Raw genomic sequence first — 16,022 nt, 5'->3', positions numbered from 1 at the left:
AAGAACTTTAGATACATTATGATGAATCAGACCTGTGGTCCATTTAGCCCAGCATCCTGCTTTACACAGTATCCAACTAGGTACCCTAGAACACCCACAATCAGTGAACAAAGGCCAAAGTCTTCTACTGGCTTTCAGAAGGTTTCTGCCTCTAAACATGGGGCTTCAGTTATCATCGCTAATAGCCATTGATAGACTTTCAAATCCTCTTTTAAAAGCCAACTAAACTAGTGACCATCAAATGAAGTCAGTAAGTAAATAAATCATTGTACCACGTGGAATCAAATCCCACACATTAATTGCATGCAGACCATGCATCTGACCCATCCAACATGACTGTGGACTGCATTGGCACCATGGCATAAACCCATGGAGAAGTAGCTCTGACCATGCTAGTGTAAAGTGTAAATGCAACCTGAAAGGAATCTGCTCCTTTATTTAACTAAGGGGAATTGTGAGATGTCAAAGGGCCATCATAAGGATGGTCTCATTTCTGTGGTCTCTGTACAGACACAGGAAAGTTCATTGTCTATTTCTGTGACTGCTGGCAGCAGATTATTCAGTCTGACAACTGTTCCCAAGAAGCATTTACTGTCTCTCTGGACAGTTTAGTTCATGCAAGACATTCTTCATATGGATATACTTTGAGGTGTTAAAGCATTAACTCTGGGTGTTAGAAGAAAATTATACAGCATACAGAAATGTATTTTGCTTTTGGTTCTCTGTGAAACATAGGGTTGGATCCAGCCAGATTTTTATTTAGGGTCATCAAATTCTCCTCTGTATCATAGCCCTCATCCCACATGGCTTTTTCCCATGCAGTTCCCATGACAGGTACTATAGTCTTTTGGGGTGACCAAAGAGGAATCTCTCCTTTCTTCACCACTAAAAAAGCTGATTCGATCAAGCTGATAGACAAAATTCAGACATCAATGGATATTATGCTGGATTTTCTGCTGCAGACATACATCTAGAAGATGGAAGATTGTATTAGCACAATAGCCAATGATATTAATAGCAAATGCAGACAAAATCCAAATTTATTGTCATAATGAGATTTTTTTTCGTATCAGAGTCCCTGTTTTCTATGAAGCCTAGTTATTGGGGAAAAAAAATGTTCCATTTTTATCCTGCCTTTCCTCCATGGAGCCTGGGGCAGTCTATATATTTCTTTTATTTCTCCTTCTATTCTCCCTATAATCCCGTTATAAAAGTTAGGCTGAGAAAGGAAGTTACAGTCACCAATTATAGTGAGCAGGCATTTGTACCTGGGTCTTCATGGTTCTCATCCAACATTATAACCACTAATTCACACCACATATATATTAGACTCTGAAATATGAATAATGCAAAATAATTACAATCAGGTGGCAACCCTAAACTTTACATGAATAATTACATACATAAAATGGGGGAAAGCCCATGCTTATATTTCTGTTCCACAGTTTCTATTTTCTGCCACTGTGGAGCTCATTGACTATTTTCTATTTCTTGTTCTTTCCCCCCCTGTGATATCAAGCCAAGAGCTGATAGTATGAGGGTGTTTTTTTTAACTCAGTAATAGCCTACTAATTACTTGGTATATAATTACATGTTTCTGTGTCTACTATAATTATATCTGAAGTACATTGGCATTTGTGACTTGCATGGGCCTTCTCACATTTTATTTCTGTAGAAAATGAATCAACCAAAAGGGAATTTTCAGCTTCCAGTTTTTTTAACTCAGTAATAGCCTACTAATTACTTGGTATATAATTACATGTTTCTGTGTCTACTATAATTATATCTGAAGTACATTGGCATTTGTGACTTGCATGGGCCTTCTCACATTTTATTTCTGTAGAAAATGAATCAACCAAAAGGGAATTTTCAGCTTCCAGCAACTAAGAGACCAATGTGCTGTACTTTTTTTGGTCTTGATTCACACAGGAAGAAAACAAATGTGGAAACAAACAAACCTTTGATGATCTCATTAGACTAGGGAGACAAGAGGTTGTTTCTGCAGTTCCTGGATGAAAGAGTTTAAGAAGTACAGGTTGAGAAAAGCCCTGCCTGATGAAACATAGTAGCATTTAGTAACTGCTCAAGAAGGTCTGCCCTTTTCCCTAAACTGTTCAGGATGTTCTATAATATCAGAACTGTACAATATAGTGAGCAAGTTTGCAAGTTCCCCAGAACTCTTTATCAGACTTGATGTTCAGCTTAAAAAAAGCAAGAAGAAAAGAAGAAGTGGCAGAGAAGCCAAAGGAAATACTATTCCTACCGACCATGGATCAACACAGATATGAACTTTATCAAAAAATTTACAACCCCCAAGGGTTTACAACACCCAAACAGCATTCCACATCACTGCAATGTTACTTCCAACTGCATGGCACCTCCCAACTTGCCTCCTTTCTTCCTTCTCTACCTGGGTGGGGGAGGTGCAGCTGCACCACCACAGAACACCTGGAGAGCTGCCCCATTGGGACCTTGTAGGGTCCCTGTCCCCTCCTGCTGAGTTATATTGGGCCAGAACCAGGGTAGTACCAAACTGGCAACATCACTGAGTCATCATGCATGCTCTGACACCTCAAAGTGATATGCCAACCCCCACCACAGACAAGGTCACACATGCTGCCATGGAAACCATCTATCTTTTCAAATTCCAGATGTTCATGGATGGAGAGTGGCTCTGTTTGAGGAAGCTGGATGACATTTCTCTTACACCCGACCCTGAATCCACCCATGAAGATCCCAATTCTCTCATGGCTAATGAATGAATGAACCTGATGAATACGACTAAATGGAGTATCAAAGGTTTTGTTGAATTAATCTTAGGAGACCAATAGACTCTGACTATGCACTCCTTTAGCAGTTTTTCGTAGTAATGTAACACTGCCTTAGACATGACTTAAAATTCAAGAAGACTTTTCTGGTCCAAAACAAGTAATTTGGGGGAACTGCTGGAGTTGGCAGAGAAGTTTGTCCTTGAAGTGGCAAGCATTAAAGATCTTCCAGGGCTGAAGAAACCTGTGGGCAGGGGAAGAGTCTGGCTTTGCCTGGCACTAATACAGAAGAAAGTGTCAAGTGTATATGAAAGCCTTGGTAACTAGAAGGGAACTTCTCTGTGAATTTTATTAACTGAACATGCTCATGATGGAGGAGGAGGGTGTCATGACCACTGACCTCTTAGTAAGATTGAATGTCATTGATGCAGATTTCTGTATGAAGAGTGCCACTGTGGGAAGCTTTAGGACTTCCGGTTTTGGCAATTTAATGGCAGACACTTCTCTCAGGAGCTCCCAAGGATGTGACCTGTGAGCCAGTGGATGGAGAGGGGGTGAGATTGTACATGCCCCCCTGGAGCCCTTGCAATCGGTTCCTAGCCATGGGGTGCTGAAGATCGCCTCTCCCCCAGCACAGTGCCGGTGGATTGAGGTGCTCCGATGCCCCGATGGTCTTGCTGCTGTGTTCCAGTATTGGACTCAGAAATGCACACCAGGACAAGTGAGTGGAGGTTGAGCGCTTTACATGTTTGATGGCAAGATCTATTCAATCTACATTGAGAGTGAGTTTGGTTGAAACGAATACTGGAGAAGTGGCTGAAAGTCCTCCCTAAAGTAAGCAAAGGGGGGCAGGAATCCCCCTGTGGAAATAAAAATGGATTCAAAGCATGCCTTTTAAAGAGAGGTGGAACGGAAAACAAAATGGGACTATAGTAAGGAACTTACAGGAGAATTATAGGTGACTTGCAGGCTTTAGAGACTTTTGGCAATTTTTAAAAAATGTAAACAGTTTCAAAGATGTCGCTGAAGAAGACGGAGAAAGATAAGCAACCGAAACCTAAGCCTCCTTCAGGAAGTGCCAGCCCAGCAAGTGTGGTCATGTGACCGGATGTAACCATAGACTTCTCTAAGATGCTAAGAGAACTGCTGCGACCCCTGCTGGAGTAAATGACAACACTCAATCAAAACTTCACTGCACAGCAACAGCAACTAGATGAGACTACAAAGAAAATAGAGAAAACAGCTGAGAATCTTAAAGAAGTGGATGCCAACATCAAAAAGCTTAAAAAGCAAATGCAGGAGATGGAAAAGAATAGAAACTCTGGTGAAGCCCAGCTTTTACAGCTTCAAATGGAAAAGGCAAGCTTTACACTGAGATTTCAGGGAGTTTCTGAGATTAAAGGGGAGAATCTTAAAAACACTATGAGTGATGCCCTGGGACTGGTTGCAGATTTGAACGTGGATTTTCTTCAAGGTGAGATGGATGTGATCTATAGGTCATATTCAGAATACATAAAGAAAAATAATCTGCCCAGTGAAGTGGTAGTTAGATTCTCCAAAAGACATGTGGGGGATCAGATATTAAAAGCAACAAATGGAACTACCCTTAAAATTGATGGCAAGAAGATAAGAATTTTAAAAGACATTCCTTTTGAAATAAGGGAGAGAAAGGAAAAAATACAGTTTCTACAAAAGAATAATGTCTCCTACAAATGGATTGTACCTGAATTTATATTCAAATTTAAACATAAGAAGGGAAAAATTGACTCTGTTATGAAAGCATCTGAGTTTTTGCAGCAATAATTGGATCCAACAGAGGAAGAGGACGAGAAGAGAAACAAGGTGAGTGATGATGAAACACTTACTGGAGAAGACTCTGATTCGGAACATGGTGTGGCTTCCCCCAAGCAAGGATATCAATTGAGGGGGAAAAGAGGCAAATGAGATGCTAATTTTCTCTGAAGTTTGGTTTTTGCTTCTTAATATTTAATCGTTCTTTTATATTGCTCTTTACTAAGTAAAAATACCTGGACTTGAATTATCTAAGTGACTCTAATGATCATCTTCAATGTAACAAACTATTTTTTTTACTTAAAGTTATTTTATTGTAATCATTATATGACCACCACTTCTTGGGTTTTTAGTGGTTCATCTTTACTTTTTCCTGTAGTTTATAGTTTCTCTTTTCTTATTTTCTTGTAGTTTCGGAAAATTTTTTTTTTTAAAGAGTGCCACTGTGGGAAGCTTTAGAATCCCCCAGAAAGTATAGTTTTTACCATAGTTTTGAAGAAATCCTAGAATGCCCTGTGATGCATTTATGTCACTTCCAGTTACATAGCTGGAAGGGATGCCATATCATTGTGGGATGCTGCTTTGCCCTCCCTCCATTTTTCCTCCTGTCATCCCATTGAGAGGTGGCATTGGACCAAGGCCAAGAGGGGGAGGTTGCCAGGCAAAACAGGCAACCTTTCCACCCTAACAAGGACACAAATCAACTACATTATTTCCAAGATTAACCTGTACTAAAATTCAAAGGCACATTTATTTGATTAATATGTTATAGCTGTCCCAATTTGAGCCTCCGAAAATAGTTTTGGTAATGACCATAGTAGGACTGCGATGGCTCAGAGGTTAAGATGCTAAGTTGCAGACTGGAAGGTCGGTAGCTGGGCAGTTCGAGACCCTAGTGCTGCGTGATGGAGTGACCTCCCATCTGTGGCCCCAGCTTCTGCCAACCTAGCAGTTTGAAAGCAAGAAATTTGCAAATAGATAAATAGGTACCACTTTGGTGGGAAGGTAACAGTGTTCCGTGCGCCTTGGTGATTAGTCATGCTGGCTACATGACCACAGAGAAGTCTTTGGACAGTGCTGGCTCTTTGGCTTGGAAACGGATATGAGCACTGTCCCCTAGAGTTGGATTTGACTGGCAAGGAAAGCCTTTACCTTTATCTTAATGGCCACAGCTTCTCAATGCATTTTTCCTAGGTTGGCTGGGCATATGTGAGTCTGTTCCTCCCACAGGCACACAGGCATGATTCATAGTGTGACTATGTTCACAGGGACAGTGTGCTTAAGTCTTTCCCCATGGCCTTTTCCCATCATGACATGGCCCCAAGGGATGCTATTTGTCGCATAGGGTAAATGTGGTGGTGAAGTAGTTGCCCAGCACCAGCTACACAGGAGGTGAGTTGCTCCACAGCCACCATCTGCAATGTTCTTCTTTCCAGGACTCAGTTAGTCAAGGCCAAGGAGCACTAGACATCTCCCCTTAGCTTGAAACGTACAGGGTCTTTAGAGTAGAGGCAGGTCTGTGTGTTTGGTGTAAATTCAGTGCCATTATCTTTAAATGCAGCTGCCCCAGGCTCTCAATTTTGTTTCCCAATTGAAAATAATGGCCCCACTACTCCAGAACCGAGGGGGAAACAGATTGAAAGCCAGAAACAGTATTGTCCAAACAAAAACACATGAACAACAGTAACAGTGTCCTCCCCACATCCTGGATCTGACATTATAACTTGTTTGGGGTTTTTTTGCTGAGCACACTCCAACTCCAAAATGTCTGTACATGGGAGCATAGGAACAGGCAGTGCTTTTTTTTGGGGGGGGAACATGCCAGAACGGAGTTCTGGAACCTCTTTGACAGAATTCTTTTTAAAATGTTTAAAAGTTCATGAGTTTTCAGTATACAGATTGAAAACTTCATTTCCCTCTTGAGAGTTCCAGCACCTCTTTAAAAAAAAAAAAGTCCTGGGTACAGGGCTAGCAAACAACCACAATTAAACACAACTGATTAACCTGGAAGTCCTGAACAGGTCCAGAAATCCAATAGGACAGCTTAGCATTCACAGCGAACATGCACTTTAAGGTTTTGCTAGATCAGGGAATTATTAAAAAGTGTACATGAATTCCATTTACTGTGAGACACAAAAACCTGGCTTGACTGTTAATCAAACAGCTTTTTTTCTATCTTCTTTCAACTGGATGATACTTAATGTTATATAGAAGACTTGCAGAACTCATTACCAAGCACTCCATCACTCACATATGGCAGCCCACCAGTGGCTCAATTATGTTTTTCCCCTCCCTGCTCGGGACTGCAGAAAACAATGAAGTTTGCTTCCGAGTGCATTATTTCTACCTTTGTATCAAAATACTCGAAGTTTTTGAACAAACTTTAAACTTTATATTAACAACTAATTTACAGAGGCTCCTCCCAGGAACTACAATATAATATATATTTTTTTCCATATTGCTACAAGGCTGTTAATCTCCTGGCAGGTGGCTAATCAGAGCTGGTGGGCTATGTTTTGTTTGGTGGATCAGAGATTATAGAAGCATTTTTTAAGCCAGAATCCTAAAACAGAGCTAATGTTATGACAGTTTACCACAGTCAAATCCTAAATAAGGTGATATTGTTGGTTTTGTGGGGGGGTTTCTTGCAAATAATCACTTAAAATTAAAATTTGAGTTGCTGCTATTTGGGGCAACTATTCCTTTTATGGATAAATGGTGAGTAGGAAATTAATTGGTGAGATATCTGTTGTTTTTATTTTTTGGCCTTATATTAAGGTATTGAAAGCATAGGGACCATTGCCAGCGAAATAAGGCAACCATAAATGAAAATCAGCTTAACTTTAATAATTATAAACTTGCATCCTTCAGCATTTTCCTGAACAATTTTAATTTTTTTCTTGTCACGACTTCCCACCTAGAAGTACATGAAAATGAAATAATTTAGCTTTAATTAGCATTCCCAGTGCATATTTCAAACTCACAAACTCACAACATGAACATTAACACTTTAATATGCTGGTATAGTTTATGAGCTAAAATTAAAATAACTTGGCATGTTTAGCCTTGGGAGAAAAAATGAAGTTTGGTGTATGGGAAGGGGGAGGGAATATTGTAACATTCTATAAATATTTTAGATGGAGTAACAGTGGATGGCAGGCAAAAATTAGCTATGTAGATTGAAGAAGAACTAATAGTCACAACGTGGTAATTAACACCTTTCAGTGGATATCAGAGAAAATATTTATGCATTTCTGAAACTGTCACAGCCTCTAAAACATTCCTGACATAGGATCAAGGATGCTGACAAAGGAGGTGCAGTTGTCATGATGGACAAATTGCACTATATACGAGCAGATAAGAGACAACCATCCAATACCCTGTTTTACAAACCACTATCTTCAGACCTGACAAAGGAATACCAGAAAGAACAAACAAGATTATGAAGGAGTTTTGCATTCATATATGAGAACAAATCAATACGGACACACGCCAGGAGCCTTAACTGGGTATCTTCTCTTTGCTAATCATAACACACAAACCTGTAAACCCAGGACTCCCCATTACCTCAGGCATTGGTACTATCACTGTGGAGGTGTTGTCCTAATATGCTCCCCTTTCCCAAATCTCTTTTTATCCATTTTTTGTAACATACGGCTTGAAGAAGAGTTCCAAAAGCTAGAACAATATTATGTGTCATTGGGCTAGTCCTACTAAAAGGTATTACGTGGATTGTGCTTATTATATAGTCCAGCAGAATGTCATTTGCACCAAAAGAAAGATACCTTAAGAGGGGAGTAGTTGCTATCTAGAGACTTTAAAAGGAAGAATGTAAAAGGAAGAATGTAAAATATATGAGAAGAGGGCACCATGGTTTAGTAATCCATGAAGATTTGGGGGGATCCTTGGAAGAGACATGCCTGGTTCCATTGCTGGGTGAAAGAGCTGTTTTTATATTACTTGTTTTGTGTACCAGCTTGGTGTAGAGGTAAAAAGCGGCAGACTTTACTCTGGAGAACTGGATTTGATTGTCCACTCCTCCACATGAAGCCAGCTGGGTGACTTTGGGTCAGTCACAGTTCTCTCAGAACTCTTTCAGCCCCACCCAGCCCCGCCTTGGGAAGGCCCACCAGCTAATTAAATCAAAGGCTCCCTGGCAAGGGGGGGGTCTGCTTGGTGCACACCCACACAGCCCCCACTAGAGCCTTCCACTGAGGTGAGCCAGAATAGACACTAAGGCTCCTCAGAGGTCTAGGAAAGCTACCGTGTTTTTGTTTTTTTTAAGGAGAGCGGGGATCAAGCTTCCTCCCTCACTCCTTCCCTGATCCAACAATCTTTTACAAAGCCTAGCAGAAAATCCAACAGGAGGAGTGAACTGCTGCAATCCAACCAATGTGTATGTGACTCCGTCAACCACCGGTTGCTGCTTGGTCCTAAAGAGACTCAGCTTATTGCAGATGAACTCAAACAGGGAGATGCCGGCTCATATTTGTGAGGTGATCGATCAGGGGGTGAAGGGGTTGGAGAGAGGGAGGGGGAACTGAGGATCAGGGAAGGGGCCCGCAAAAACAGCAGGGACTGGGCCCCATGGGCCCCACGTTAGCTACGAGCCTGGCCCCACCTACCTCACAGGGCACCTGTTCTCGTGAGAGGAAGGGAAGGTGATTGTAAGTCACTCCTTTGGGTAGTGAAGAGCAGGGTATAAAACCAACTCTTCTTCTTCTTCTACCATTGGAGTTTGAATTTGAGCTTAAAAACTAGTTTGTGGAATGATAAAAGTGTGGGAGTCATCCTGACCACCTCAGGCAGGCCATTACACAAGGAGGGGGCACAACAGAGAAAGCATGTGTATAAGTGGCTGTTGATTTTGCTCTTTTCCAGGGTGTCACCCTGGAAGCCCTTGAATAGATGAGTGAAGCTTTTGTGGTGGAACATAAGAAGACAATTATTTAATGGCATGGTGTGTAGAATAGTCAGGGGATCCTAAGATTGTCTGGCAGCCAGAAGTTCTAGCTATTTTGGCATTATGCACCACTAGGTGGTGAACTAGACTTGTTTTTAAGGAAAGAGATGTTTTGGAGGTGGTTTGCCATTGCTGCTTCTGTGTCACTACCCTGGTATTCCTTGGAGGTCCAAATACTAGCCATTAGCATCTGAGATCTGATGAGAATGGACTAGCCTGGGCTAGCACAGAACTGAGATTATAAGAACTCTGCATAGAACTGGGTTTATAAGAATTGTATAGAAACAATAACAAAATTCCATGAAGTCAGGCACTGGCTATCACTATTGTACTGTGTTGAAGAATAAACTATATGTTGCCAATATGCCTAATATGCTACATCCAAATTTGAAACATACTTTGTATACACTAAGTTTGACACCTGACACCATCACTTACAGAAGAAGTATATGATGGACAGGTCCAGTTTCTCTTCTCTCTACGAACAACCAATGAGGGCTGATAGAATATTGGCAGACAAGCTGGCAGTTACAGCTGTTAGGTCAGTTGTAAAGACACCTAGAAGGGAGGTGACACCTTGAGCTTGTGAGTGAGGAAACAGTAACAGAGATGGGCACAAACTGGCTGACGAATTAAAGTTCATCATGAATTTTGGCCAGTTCATGATTCACGAAGTGAAGTTTACGAACTGAAGAACTGCCATGAATTTCCATGAATTTTGGTGCCATTTGTGGTAGTTTGTGGCAGTTCACGAAGAACATCTGAGCCATGGGGAGCTCCCTGCCACTCAGCCATTTAAATCAAACAGCTGAGTGATGGTCCCCACCAGTCAGCTGTTTGGAAACCCCTACTTTCTGAAAAGCCATGGAGAGGAGGAAGCAGTGGTTTAAACTTTAAATGGTACACAAATCAATATGAACCAGGTCAGTTTGCAAACTAACCTCTGGGTTCATATGGGTTCATGGTTCAGTTTGTGATCATGAACCAAACTGCAAAAATATGGTTCGCGCCCATCCTTAAACAGTAATCTGAAGCTGGCTGAAAGGATAACAAATAACCTTAGAAATTATTTGGTGTGCATAGATATAATTTTAGAATATTTTTATTCATTTTGGTTGCTACGATTGTTATTCATTTTCATTGTTATAGTTACTACACCTGTCAGGATTCTTTATCCTTTCTTTGTTTCTCTTTGTTTCAATGAGGAACACTTTTTCAAATTGTATCTTTTTTTTGCACAGCTGGTCAAATGTCTGAAGAACTGACCTCCTAATGCAAGTGATCTACCGCTCAATAATTTTTTCATATTAATTTATTATTTATTAAATTCAACTTTTAGGCCACCCTCCCCGGGGGAGGGGGGCAGGGCTCAGGCAGTATTTACAATTTATAATTTCCCTTAATTTTATAAGGAATAAAACATTAGTGGTTTTGACAGAACAAAACATCATTTATATAATAAAGATGTAATTTTGCAAAGCAATATTCAAAAACTTATTTTCAACTTGCTCGTCAGGAACAGAGAAGTCATCTGGGCTTGTGATCACAATTTTTCCATGCACACTTGTATGTTTTCCATGTCTCAGTGAAGTCTCATTTTTGGCATTCCAAAGCCGTGAGTTTACCATGTGCAATTTGGTATGAACTGCAAAGACAGATATAATGGGAAAGGGAAAGCCACAAAAGTGGGGATGCCAGCTTTCACTTGTTTCTTTCCCCCCACAAGACCTTCTTGGTTTACAATTTAAACTTCATTTCAAATGATGTGGCAGCTGTTGCTTTTGTCATTATTGGTGTGATGGCTGTGATGAATCAAAAGCACACCTTCAGTCAGACAGAAAGCTGCCACCATGGTTGTCTGTTATTAAAAGAAAATGAAATTGGATCAACAATTGTACCTCATTTTAAAAAAATTGATAAAAGGAAAACTGTCTTAAAAGCATTATTGGGACTTTATAAGGATGATCCAGTAGAGAGGTTAGTGTACAGCTGTCATAGAATGATGATGGAAGGTGACCTATTGCAGGAGGGAAAAAAGGTGCCCCTGGACTTGTCTGCCTGTCACCACATCAGACCTGTCAGCTTAAATATTCCATAATTGAGGGGGATGTGGACAGGAGGTACAATGTCAAATCTGAGTCAAGAGTACACAAGTGCATAACGTTGCTCTTCATAGGTCCATATTTTTCTTTCTGAAGACAAGATTCCCTGGACATATGGATAAATCATGGTGACTTTTGTGGATGCTAGGCTTCATTCATCCAGGAGTTTTAGTGATCCTACATAAATCTAGACTGTTTTCTGGAGCAATACATATAAAAGTTGTGTCACTTTCCATCTCTGAATTGTGCAGCAGTAATCATCAGCCCTCCCCCCCATATTGTAGTTCTGGAAGTGATCCTTTCCATGTTATATCAGGGGCTAGTACAAAATGTGCAGCTTAAAGATTCACTGAAAGGGACAAGAGATGTTTAAACTCAGTTCAAAATAATTGTTACATCTGTCTATAAATCCCATTACATGTAATTGATTCCAGTTAAGCAATGCGTAACAAGCATGATTAAGGGTGAACCATTCCTACCTTGTATATACACTAATGCGTCATTCTTGAGCATGTTGCATAGCAATGGGCATGGACTGGGAAAATGCAGTCTGGTTCATAGTTCATGGCAGACTCAGGAACTGAATCACGAACCACCATGAACTAAAAATGCTTCATGTGAACTGAACTGGTTTGTGAAGTTCATGATATAGTACAATGTCCCCTCCTGGGATGATAGAGACACCAAACATGCAGGGGATCTCTGGATGACTCTCCTTTACCTGCCTTCAAAGTTTGGTGACAATTGGATTTACTGGGTCCAAGTTACAGTTCCCCAAAGAAGATGACACTAGGAAAGTGTTTTCTGAGGAAATGAGAGGTGCAGGTTCAGGAGATTTAGGAGTGTATCAAATGAATCCTGTGCAAGCTAGAGACAACAAACTCACAGAGGACCTCCAGCTGACTCTCCTCTACAGACTCTCCAAGCTATGTTCAGATTAGATTCACAGGGACTTACGCCCCCCCGCCCAGGTGACTTTATTGTTTCTAATGGAGGAAAAACAGCAAAAAATGCAAGGGCAACAGAAGCCCTGCAAAACAGAAGCAAGGTCCCAGAGAATCTTTGCAGTAAAAACTGAAGGGAAGTATTTTTGCAAATCCAGCAGAACCAGTGCAATGTGCCCAGCAGAACCAGTGCCACTGTGGCACTGTTAGTTCAACAGGGCTAAAGTCAAGCCAGGAAAGTGCTTTTTGGAGAAATGTCAGGCACAGGTTCAAAAGTACATGGAATGGACCCCCCTGGAAGCTACACACATGAAATGCACAGGGACCCTCACCCTGCTGCCTGTACAATCTCTTCAAGTTGGGGGTGGATTACATTTTTGGGGTACTGGTTACAGACCCCTAAAAAAGGTCTGCCAGTCCAGTGCTCTCTCTGGAAAAGACAGCTGCAGTTACAGCCAGAAGTTAATGGAACAGCTCAGGACACCAAACTCACAGGGAAACTTCACCTGGGCACCCCCCACCAGACACTGGAAGCAAAGCAAGCATCCCCACACACTTGCAGCCCCCCAAGTGTTTAAAGACAGATTCCAAAGGACAGAAGTGCAGACCAGGTGCAACAATGTATGTAGATGTGGTGGCTCAAAGCCCTGGGACCAGATGAGACCCAAACCCCAAAGAGTGCAACAATGTATGTAGACATGGTGGCTTGAAGCCCTGAGACCCACACCTGAAAGGGTTCAACGACATATGCAGTTGTGGTGGCTCAAAGCCCTGGGACCAACAGAGACCCAAACCTGAAAGGGTACAATGATGTAAGTAGAAGTGGTGGCTCTATGCCCTGGGACCACCTGAGACCCAAACTCAAAAGGGTCCCTCAAGTGCCTCTTCAAGATTCTCATTACTATTTCCCCAGGCAGATCCTTCTTCTTTATGTATATGGAATAGGACCTGTAGGCCGCATCCATTTCGCTCATAAGATACTCCGCCTTCAAATCTGTCACTGGGGCTAATGCATCGCTCATCACTTGCTTCAGATTCTCTCCTTTGAATTCTGGGACACCTTGGATTCGAAGGACCAAGTTTGCCTTCTCCATTTGTAGCTGTAAAAGTTGTTCTTCTGTAGAAATTTGCTTCTTTTCCAACCTTTGCACCTTTTTCTTCACCTTTTGGGTAGTGGCGTCAACTTCTTTCACTTTCTCAGCTGTTTGCTCCATGATTTTAAGAGTCTCATTCAATTGAAGCTGCTGAGTAGTGATGATTTGGTTCATCATTGACAACTGTTCCTTGTAACATTCAAATTATTAACAATCCTTCCTGACGCTAATCAGGGACGCATCTCTTATCTTTAGTTTGTATCAGGGAACCTACTCAACTGCCTTGGCAGAACAATCAATGGACATAAAATCAATTCCGCTAACACCAGTACAGTCATCCATCACCTGGTTTCTATTGCTAATGCAGGCTTTGCCCCTCTGAAATCTCATTGGTCACGTCTAGGCCTTGCCCATGCCACACACCCCTGGGACTCATCATTGGCCCAGGTAATCTTCACCTGAGACAAGCCCCTCAAGACCTCCTGTTGGTCTGCATTGTTTTCCAATGTCTCTATCCATCCAGGCACATGGCCTCAGACTGTGTGCCTCTGCCCTGATGCCAACTGGCAGTCCACCCCCAAACCTTTGGGTTTGGACCATAAATTTCTTCTTGATGGTCCTCTGCATATTTGGACAGGTAGTATCACCCCATAACTGACCCCTCTATTAGCTATCAATCACCTCTGCTTTCTTAGTTCTGCATTGTGTGTGTGAATGCTTAATTATTGTTTGTATGCTTGAGAATATTTAGTAAAGAAATAATTATTTTAGCTACCAAGTCTCTGTGTCTATTCCTGGGTTCTTGGGAATTCTGACTCCAGTATACACAGGTCATGATCCACACTATATGCCTATTGCCATTTTATATTCATAATTCTCCAAGCTATTATTAAGAAATAAGGTGATTTGGCTAACAGAGCATAGAGATGGGGTTGCTCAGAGCCCTGAGAACACATAACACCTGAACTCCAGCAGGGGTGAGGTGTTCACAGTCAGGAGAGTATAAATGTGGGTCTTCAACTGAGGTACCCAGTCAGTCTGTCTGGAAATGTATCCATTCATGAACTGCCAATGAACAGCATGAATGTTCATGACACGTTCATGTTGGTTTCCCTGCCATGTACATCACTTTGTAAACTACGAACTGGCAAAAATGTCTGACAAATCTTAGTTCATGAGCCACTTTGTGCCCATCCCTATCTGTTGTATCATTTACATTAAATGAGTTTATCAAGGTGTCTTTGGTACACCTTGAACTCTACCTCAGTGCACAAAAGCTCTTTTTTCCTTCTCATGTGCCTGAATCAGGTCAATTGCAGAATAGCAGCAGAGGCATTATGTGACAGACAAGACCGCCTCTGGGAAACCAGCAGACATGAAAGTACATTGGTAGGGAGAGACTTCAATTATTTTGATAGAGAAGCAGCCCAAGCCTCCTCTCTTTGAAAAAAAAGAACTGAGGAGCCATGCAATTTTCTGACAGGGAGTTGAAAAAAAATAACCAGACAAATATGTGCAATCTCAGAGCCAATCTTTGGGAATCAAGCTGACATAAATTATCTTTGAAAAAACGCTGATCAAGGTAAGGATTTTGCTTTCAGCCCACTTCCACAGCATCTTGGGATTTGTTCCTGATGGTCTTTAAAAGAAACTGTTCAGGGAAGATTTAAAAACAGTTTGGGGTTATGAATGGCCTGTTAGATTTTGTTATTGGAGTTGGAAAAGGGGGGAGGATACCCTCCTTAAAAATGAGTGGCTCAGTAAATGAATCTCCAGACTATTATTGCAAAACAATAGAATGAGACTCGGTTATGCTTACTACAGAGAGTTGTTAATATCACACACAACTGTTAATCACCACAATTGTATTGAATGTCTTCTTCCATCAAGAACTTTCTCTACACAAAAATCAATCTACTTAGCAAGAACAGTACAAGGCTATCCTTCTAGAAAATGTAGCTGTTGCCCATTTGCTGTAGGAACATGCAGTTGGAATTTAACCAGTCATGGAGATCTAAGACAAAAATAATGATTTGTTAAAATAGTGAAATGTCCCAACTCTTAATAGAACCATTACCAGCCTTCATTACCAGATAGAAATATACAGTATTACTATTAATCTGATGGCTCTCTGATTGCTTTCACTACATGCTTTTCAGTCATAAGGCAGAAAGAGATAGGAGGGGCAGTGAGGGTTGTGACTGAGAGGCTGTCCTGCCCCAAAGGGAAAAACAGCCACTCAGCTGTTTCATCCATGAGTGTTTGGGAGTGTGGCTCCGGCATCTATTTTGGAGGGGGGATGGAATGTTGAAGGGAAGCACAGCAAGAGTGGATTTCGGTCTGTCTCTGGGAGCGTGCAG

The sequence above is a fragment of the Gekko japonicus genome, unplaced genomic scaffold (genome assembly GCF_001447785.1).
Source record: "Gekko japonicus isolate JY-2015 unplaced genomic scaffold, Gekko_japonicus_V1.1 scaffold1088, whole genome shotgun sequence".
Taxonomy (NCBI): Eukaryota; Metazoa; Chordata; class Lepidosauria; order Squamata; family Gekkonidae; genus Gekko; species Gekko japonicus.
This window is presented reverse-complemented; position numbering follows the sequence as displayed.